Raw genomic sequence first — 10,000 nt, forward strand, 5'->3', positions numbered from 1 at the left:
GTATGTGTGTGTATGTGTATGTGTGTATGTGTATGTGTGTGTATGTGTATGGTGTGTATGGTATGTGTGTATGTGTATGTGTGTATGTGATGTGTGTATGTGTATGTGGTGTATGTGTATGTTGTATATGTATGTGTTATTGTCATGATGTGACGGTGTATGTATATATGTCTTATTTATATAAATTTTAATTATATATTCATGTTATACTATTCATATTTAAATTTTTTAATACTATAATACATATAATTATATTTTAAATAATTATATAATATTAAATTTTAAAATAATATATTTTTAATTTTTACTTACATATTTTAATTTCTTTTTTACAATTAAAAATAAAAATTTATAAAATAATTATACTACATATAAACATATACAATAAAAAATCTATATAAATAAAAATTTACAACAAATTAAAAAAAAAAAAAATAAACAAAAAATTAAACAAAAAAAAAAAAAAACAAAAACATAAAAAAATTTTCTTTTTTTTTTTATATAAACATATATAAATTTTTTTACAATATATACATTAATTTCTATATACATAAATACATTTTATTTTAAAATATATACAATATTCAATATATACAATAATTCATATATAACATACATATAATATCATTATATAAATATATAACAACAAATTTATTAAAATTTTTTAAAAAAAAATTTACATTATATACATATGTTTAAAATATTATATGTTAAATTATTAATTTTTATAATTATTTAAAAAATTTTAATATTTAATTTTTAAAAAATTATAATTAATTTTTACATTTAACATATATAAAAAATTAATATATACTATATAAACATTTATAATATTACATATATAAAATTATAATAATAATTTAAAAAAAAATAAATATATTATAAAAAAATATAAAATATAAAAATATATTCAATATAAACAAATAAATATATTAATATATAAAAAAATATAATTTTAATATATAAAAAATATAATATATAAATAAAAACATATTTTTTATACTATATAAAAATATAAATTATACATTTAAATATATTTAAAATAAATTAAAATTATTTTCATTATATAAAATTTTTAATATACATATATATAAATAATAAATAAATTATATTACATATATATAAATTATATACATATAAATACATAATAATAAAAATTTAAAAATATTATAAATTATATAAAAAATTATAAAAATATTAAATATATATTTATATATTTTTAAAACAATTTAATAAATTTTATATAATTATATTAATTTATTACATATATATAACATATTTACATTTATAACTATATTTCATTTTTATAACTTATAAACAAAATTTTTTTAACTTTTTAACTATTTATTATAATATTTAAATTTATATAAAAATTTTTATATATATATACTTTATATATAAATATATTACAATTTTTTTCCCTATACATTTTAAATTTTTAAAAAATTTTTACATACTTTATAATTCATATTTTTAAAAATATAACTTTTTTTTTAAACATACTAATATAAATTTTTAATAACAAAACATTATTTTTAACCCTCTTTTATATTCATTTATTAAATATACATTATTTTTATTTTAAATTTTTATAACATATATTAAAATTTTTATTTTAAAAATTTTCAAAATTTTATAATATATTTTATTAATTATTAATTTATTTAATTTTTTATAAAATATAAAAAATAACAAAATTTTAAAAAAATTTTTATATAAATATAAAAAATATAAAATATTTTATATATAAAAATTTTTAAATATATAAAAATTACATAAAATTTTATTTATATTTTTTAAATATACAATATATATAAATATACTTTTAAAATAAAAATTTAAAATTTTATAAAATTTTATACATAAAATTTTTAAATATACAAAAATATATAAAATATACCAAAATATTAATATTAATATATATAAAAATTTATTCATTATTTATAAAAAAATAAAATTAAAAATTTTAAAAATTTTTAAAATTATTTACTTATAATTATAAATATAAAATAATATCTAAAATAAATTACAAAATAATATATATAATTTTTATAAACTTTAATATATATAAAAATTTTATATACATATATAAAATAAAATACATATAATTATTTTAAAAAATAATACATAATTACTTTTTACTTTTATATACATATATTTAAATTTTACAATCTTCAAAATTTTACTATTTTATACATAATTTTAAAACATTTTAAAATAAAATTTTATATAATTATAAAAATACATTTAAATACATACGTATATATAAATATATATGTACATACATACATATATATAAATATATATGTACATACATACGTATATATAAATATATATGTACATACATACGTATATATAAATATATATACATTACATATATATTATAAATATATATTACATACATATATATATATAATATATATTATATACATACATATACATATATATAAAAATATATATACATACATACATTATATAAATATATATTATATACATACATTATATAAATATATATATATATATATATATGTATATATATATATATTATATATATACATATATATATAAATATATATATACCATACATATATATAATATATATAAATATACAAACATATATATAAATATATATATACAAACATATATATAAAATATTATATATATATTTACATATATATAAAATATATATACATATAATATATATATATAAATATATATAACATACATATATATAAATATATATATATAATAATATATAATAAATATATATATATACATACATATATATAAATATATATATACATACATATATATAAATATAAATATAATATATATACATATATATATAAATAATATATAATATACAAATATATATAAATATATATATACAATATAATAATAAAATATATTATAACATACATTATATAAATTATATATACATATATAATATATATATATAAATATATATATATACTACATATATATAAATATATATATACACAATATATATATTAATAATATAATAATATATAATATATATAATATATATAATACATAATATAAAAATAATATATATAAATATATATATAATATACATATATATATAATTATAATATAAATATAATAATATATATATATATATATATAATATACATGCCTACATATATCTATATATATATATACTATATATATATATATATATAATATACATGCATACATATATATATAATATACATGCATACAAATATATATATATAATATACATGCATACATATATATAATATAGATGCATACATATATATATAACACAGGAAATATATATATATATATATATATATATATATTATATAATATATATATTAATATATATATATTAATATGCACACATATATATACATATATATAAATTTTATATATACATATATATAAATATATATACAAATATATATAAATAAACATACATATATATATAAACATACATAATATAAATAAATATACATATATATAAATAAATATACATATATATAAATAAACATACATATATATAAATATACCATATATATATATATAAAATATACATATATATAAATATACAATATATATAACTATATATAAATATACAATATATATAAATATACACATATATATAAATATACAATATATATAAATATACACATATATATAAATATACACATATATATAAATATACACATATATATAAATATATATATATAAATATACACATATATATAAATATATATATATAAATATATATATAAATATATATATATATATATAAATATATATATATATAAATATATATATATAAATATATATATATAAATATATATATATAAATATATATAAATATATATATATATAAATATATATATAAATATATATATATATATAAATATATATATAAATATATATATAAATATATATATATAACTATATATATAAATATATATGTATAAATATATATATAAATATATATATATATATATAAATATATATATATAAATATATATGTACATATATCTACATACATAATCATACATATATAAAAATATACATACATATATAATATACATACATCTATATATACATACATCTATATATACTTATATTTATATATACATATATTTATATATACATATATTTATATATACATATATTTATATATACATATATTTATATATACATATATTTATATATACATATATTTATATATACATACAAAAATATATATACAAATATACATATTTCTATATATAAATAACATACATATATATAATAACATACATATATATATATATATATAAATATACATATAAATATGATATATATGCAAATATATACAAATATACATATATAAATATACATATTTATGAATATACATGCATCTATATAAAAATATATGTATAAATATACATGTACATATATATACACATACATACATACATTTATATATATATATATATATATATATATATATATATATAAATATATATATATATATATTTAAATGTACATACATCTATATAGAAATATAGAAATATACATACTATAAATATGTATAAATACATATAAACAAATATATATATACATATATAGAAATATATGTATACATATATATAAATATATATATACATATATATAAATATTTATATACATATATATAAATATATATACACATATATAAATATATATATATATACATATACATAAATATAATATATACATAATATATAAATATATATACATATGTAAATATGCATGATCTATATAGATTCACATATATGTATACATATGCATATATACACATACACACACACATATATATAAAATCAACCAAAAATTATCTGATTTTTTTCTGTCACCATAAAAATTGTGACACCAATATATTTCATCTCAACAGAAACAAACTCAGAAGACTTATTCTTTCTTTTGAATGTAGAGTCACCACTTCCCCATTATAAATATCATTATAACAAAAAGAAAGAGAAAAAAATATACGAACATAGCATCAACAAAATACCAGATCTCACAAGGATTATAAAGACCAGTGACATCTTGCCATATTAGTTTTATTAACTAATCTACATATTCATCGTCACCTTCACATTCATACAGGTTTAGACAGTTGCAATCAATGCATCAGACGTATTTCCTGATACGTCCGGTTAACACAGTAACTCTCTCAAATCATTCCAAAACGATACACAGGACAATTATGCAAAAAAGATGGCACAGTCAAGACCAGCTGCCTTCTCACAGTTACTGGCCACTTCATGGGATGATCCATTCAACAAGATTTTTACAATGTGTTATGACTTTGTCAACAGTGGCATTGTCATTGCATGAGGGAAATCTAAAAGAAAAAAAAAAGAGTAAAGGGGGGTAGGGTTTGGAGTAAAATCCATCATCACTCTACTGTAAATTATACTGCCACAAGACTTCTCATCAAGAAAATATTCACTCAGGAATAACTCCTCCCATTAATCTATACGTCATCAAGGTAACAATTTTTTATTACTTTTTCAGTTTGAAACAAACAATAATAATAACACATTTTACAAACAAGTCATAGAGACATAAAAAAAATAAAAAAATAAAAAAATCATAACAAATTTTATCCAAAAAGTTACACCCTTAGCTCTTCACTGCAAAGTCTTTGGCCTCAAAAACAAACATTTCACTTAGATTTTTTTGGAGAACTTCAAAAGAAATATTTGCAGATGAAAATAATTTCATAAAAAAATAATAGTGGTGACGAGATGATCAGTGATGATGTGATGTGGTATCTAGTCATGAAAAAGAAACATATGCACTTAATATAACAATGAATATCAATGATAAAAATAATAATAATAATAATAATAATAATAATAATAATAATAATAATAATAATAATAATAATAATAATAATAATAATAATAATAACAATAATAATAATAAAAAATGATGATGATGATGATGATGATGATGATGATGATGATGATGATGATGATGATGATGATGATGATGATGATGATGATGATGATGATGATGATGATGATGATGATGATGATGATGATGATGATAACAATAATAATAATAAAATAGAAAAACATAACAACAATAAAACAGAAGAAAAAATAACAAACGATACCAAAGACAATTTTACAATTCAAAATGCACGAATTCTTTGAAGCTACTATAAATTTCTAATTATAATTCAAGAGGGGCAAAGAAAAGAAAGACACTATTTAACAACTTAATAAATATACAAGATAAACTTTGTCAAGTGTGTATTTACATTGCTAAAAAAAAAAATAATAAATAAAAAAAAAAAATAACCGGACAGATAAATCCTGAGTGCCTTTCAAGAAATATGTAACAATATTTGACATAAAAAGAAATTCTGAAGTAATCCATACATACATATGTATATGTATGTATTTATGAATATGTATGTATATGTATGAATATGTATATGTATATATGTATGTATATACATATAAATGTATTCATACATATACATATATATTCATAAACATTTTGATAAATATATGAATCCATATATGTCCATACACAGATTATATATATATACATATACATATATACATAAACATATATACATATGCATATATACATGATATATACATACATATACATAAACATATACATATAAATATACATATATACATGTATATAAATATAAGCATGTATATTCCTATATACATATACACATGTATATACATATATACATTAACATATATACACATGTATATACATATATACATTAACATATATACATTAACATATATACACATATATATTTACATACAAACATTTCCTATACATATATATATACACATTTATACATATATATACATACATGTATATATACATATATATATTTATATATATATATTTATATGTATTGTATATGTATATATACATACATATACACAGATACATATATACTTACATATATGCATATATATTCATACATATGCATATACATATATGTATATAATGTATATATGCATATATATATTTATATGTGTATGTATATGTATATATAGTGTGTATATGTATATGTACATATATATATACTATGTGTATGTATATGTATATGTATATGTATATGTATATGTATATGTGTATGTGTATGTGTATGTGTATGTGTATGTGTATGTGTATGTGTATGAGTATGTGTATGTGTATGTGTATGTCTATATGTATATGTATATGTATATGTATATGTATATGTATATGTATATGTATATGTATATGTATATGTATATGTATATGTATATGTATATGTATTTGTATTTGTATGTGCATGTACATATGTACATGTATGTGTATACATCTATGAATATCTATATATCTATGTATATGCAAATATGTAAAGACATATAAGTACATATATATCTACATATACACATATATACATATGTACATATATGTACATATATACATATATGTACATATATGATATACTCATATATACATAATTATATACACATACATATACTTATATACTTATTTACTTATAGACATATATTTACATATTTATATATTCATACATGTATAAATGTATATGTACATATATATGCATATAACTATGTGTGTATGTATATATATATATATATATATATATATATATATATATATATATATATGTGTATATATATATATATATATATATATATATATATATACACATGTTATATATATATACAGTATGTATGTGTATGTGTTAGTGTATAAGTAATTGTATATGTAATTGGACATGTATATGTATATGTATACATGTGCAAATGCATACATGTATAAATATAGACAGGTATGCATTTCAATATGTATACATATATAAATATAAACATCTAAATGTATATGAAAGTGTGTGTGTATGCACACATGTATACATATATAAATATAGACATGTAAACGTGAGTGTGTGTGTGTGTGTACTGTTCAAACAAACTGCAACTTCTAACACAAATGAAATTACAAGACGTTCCAAACTTGAAAAAAAAAAAAAAAAATTGAAATATCATTTAATATATAAAGTTGAATTCATCCCTTTTACCTCCATCTTGCTTGCACACTCACAAACAAACACACAAAACCATGCACACATATAAGTATGTATTTATGTTTGTATATGCATATTTACACCCTTTCATCACCTTGCTCTTACACTCCCACTCACAATGAAAACCACACAAGCGCACTTTTTTTTTATATACATATAATGTAAAGACATTTAATGATCTTCATTATTACTCAGTCACAGCATCTAGTCAAAATCCAAAATAATTACTAATTAAGATTAAATCTTTCATTAGTAATTTCCTTCTAGAAACTGTGACTAGCAAATACAGAAATCTCAAAGACACTTCTCATGCCTTTATTTTTTATAATATTTACTATGTGCAAAGAACTATTTAGACTGGGTTAAATATACAATATAAACTATAGAAAATATAGGATTCCATGACATCACTGCTCTTTCATAACACAGTACTGTAATAAACTATAATATTCATAATAATGAAGTTATATACACAGCGTAATGGGATTTGTTGTAACAATTCTTATAATCACAAATGCTTACTATACTAGTAAAGAAATAAAAATAAAAAAAAATACATTGATGTACTCTCTCAGAAATCATAAAACAAAAATTAAAAAAAAAAAAAATACATATATAATTCAATTAATCTTTTTTTGGTTTCTTTGTTTTTCCACTTTATGTACATTCTAATATATAATCCTCACAATGCAGGCAAAAGAAAATCTATGGTCAACCTTGTACAACACAAAAAAATTGATGACATTGATTGCCCTTTTGTCAGAAGAGACAGTGTGGACACAATGATTAAAGTAAAAAAAAAAATAATAATAATAATAATAATAATAAAAAATAATTAGTTTTTCTTGGTATGTTATTTGTTGGTTTGTCTGTTTGTTTGTTTGTTTGTTTTGGTGATATGACCTTAGTTGATTAGAACCCGTTTATAAAAATTTGGCTGAAAGAGGCAGTGCAATCATAAAAGAAATTGGTTTACAGAAGACTGAGTCAACAATATAAAATATTCACAAGACATAATTACATATCACAAAAGGGTTATCATCAAGCACTTCTAAAAGCAATGATAAGAATAAAATATTAAAGAGACAGGGGAAAATATTCATGTTTGACTAAATGACCATATGACTAACTGAAGTTTTGCCAAAGAAGAATATATCAACAATGTGATTCTCAATCACAAAGACTCAATAGCACAATTACTCTTCACTGGTAACACATGCATGAATAGCCTAGCAGGGTATGCAACAGATCTGATTGGTATTTTTCTATTTTCTTCTTTGAACACAAAACACTCACACTATCAAGAATATTAAGTCATATTCTCCCTTCAAGACTAAAGCCATACCAAGATAGCATCCAAACATAGTCATCACTAAATATTAATAATATTTATAACCAATTTTAGAATAACCAATTTTCAAAGTAATTTCACTACAATTTCAATTTACAAGCATTGCCATCCATGAAAATAATCAAACAAAAAATTTGCCCCACTAGACTTAAAAATACATTCTACCAAACACTGACAACAGATACCATGCATAAATTGTCCAATAAAGTGTGGGGACGAGGGTTCATTTCAGATTTCCTGAAGAAAGCTTGTTGTTAGGATATGTGTCATATGTTCTGTAGACTATAAAACTTGGGTTACATTAATCACCAAGCAAGCACATGTATACAATGAAGTCAAGATGGGCAAGTTTAAGGCTCCTCTCAGGCAACAAATGTTTATGAGCAACAGCTTCATATATGCAGGCAAGACAGTAACAAATCCGAGCACGTTACTTTAAGTTGTAGACTTCATCTCTGTGCATGGGATAAACACACGAGATGCCTCTAAGCAACCTAAGTGGCTCAAACTTGTGAATCCATCATATATGCAGGCAAAAAGTAAGCCTGTGGTAAAGA

The 10,000-nt window shown here is 17.4% G+C and overlaps 1 protein-coding gene across 5 annotated transcripts in view; it reads right to left on the reverse strand.

The window, feature by feature from the left end:
* LOC125046796 (zinc finger protein Gfi-1b-like) overlaps positions 1–10,000 on the reverse strand; it is a 90,196-nt gene that overhangs the window by 42,840 nt on the left and 37,356 nt on the right. For 3 of the 5 annotated variants that reach the window (XM_047644738.1, XM_047644736.1, XM_047644737.1), the window contains exon 5: positions 7,849–10,000. This exon is cut by the window's right edge and continues 2,046 nt beyond it. The exons of the other annotated variants lie outside the window; for them this stretch is intronic. The gene's annotated coding sequence lies outside the window, so the exon portion shown is untranslated. Of the gene's footprint in view, positions 1–7,848 lie in introns of those variants that run through there. 5 annotated transcript variants of the gene reach the window in all.

This window comes from Penaeus chinensis, chromosome 39 (genome assembly GCF_019202785.1).
Source record: "Penaeus chinensis breed Huanghai No. 1 chromosome 39, ASM1920278v2, whole genome shotgun sequence".
NCBI lineage: Eukaryota > Metazoa > Arthropoda > Malacostraca > Decapoda > Penaeidae > Penaeus > Penaeus chinensis.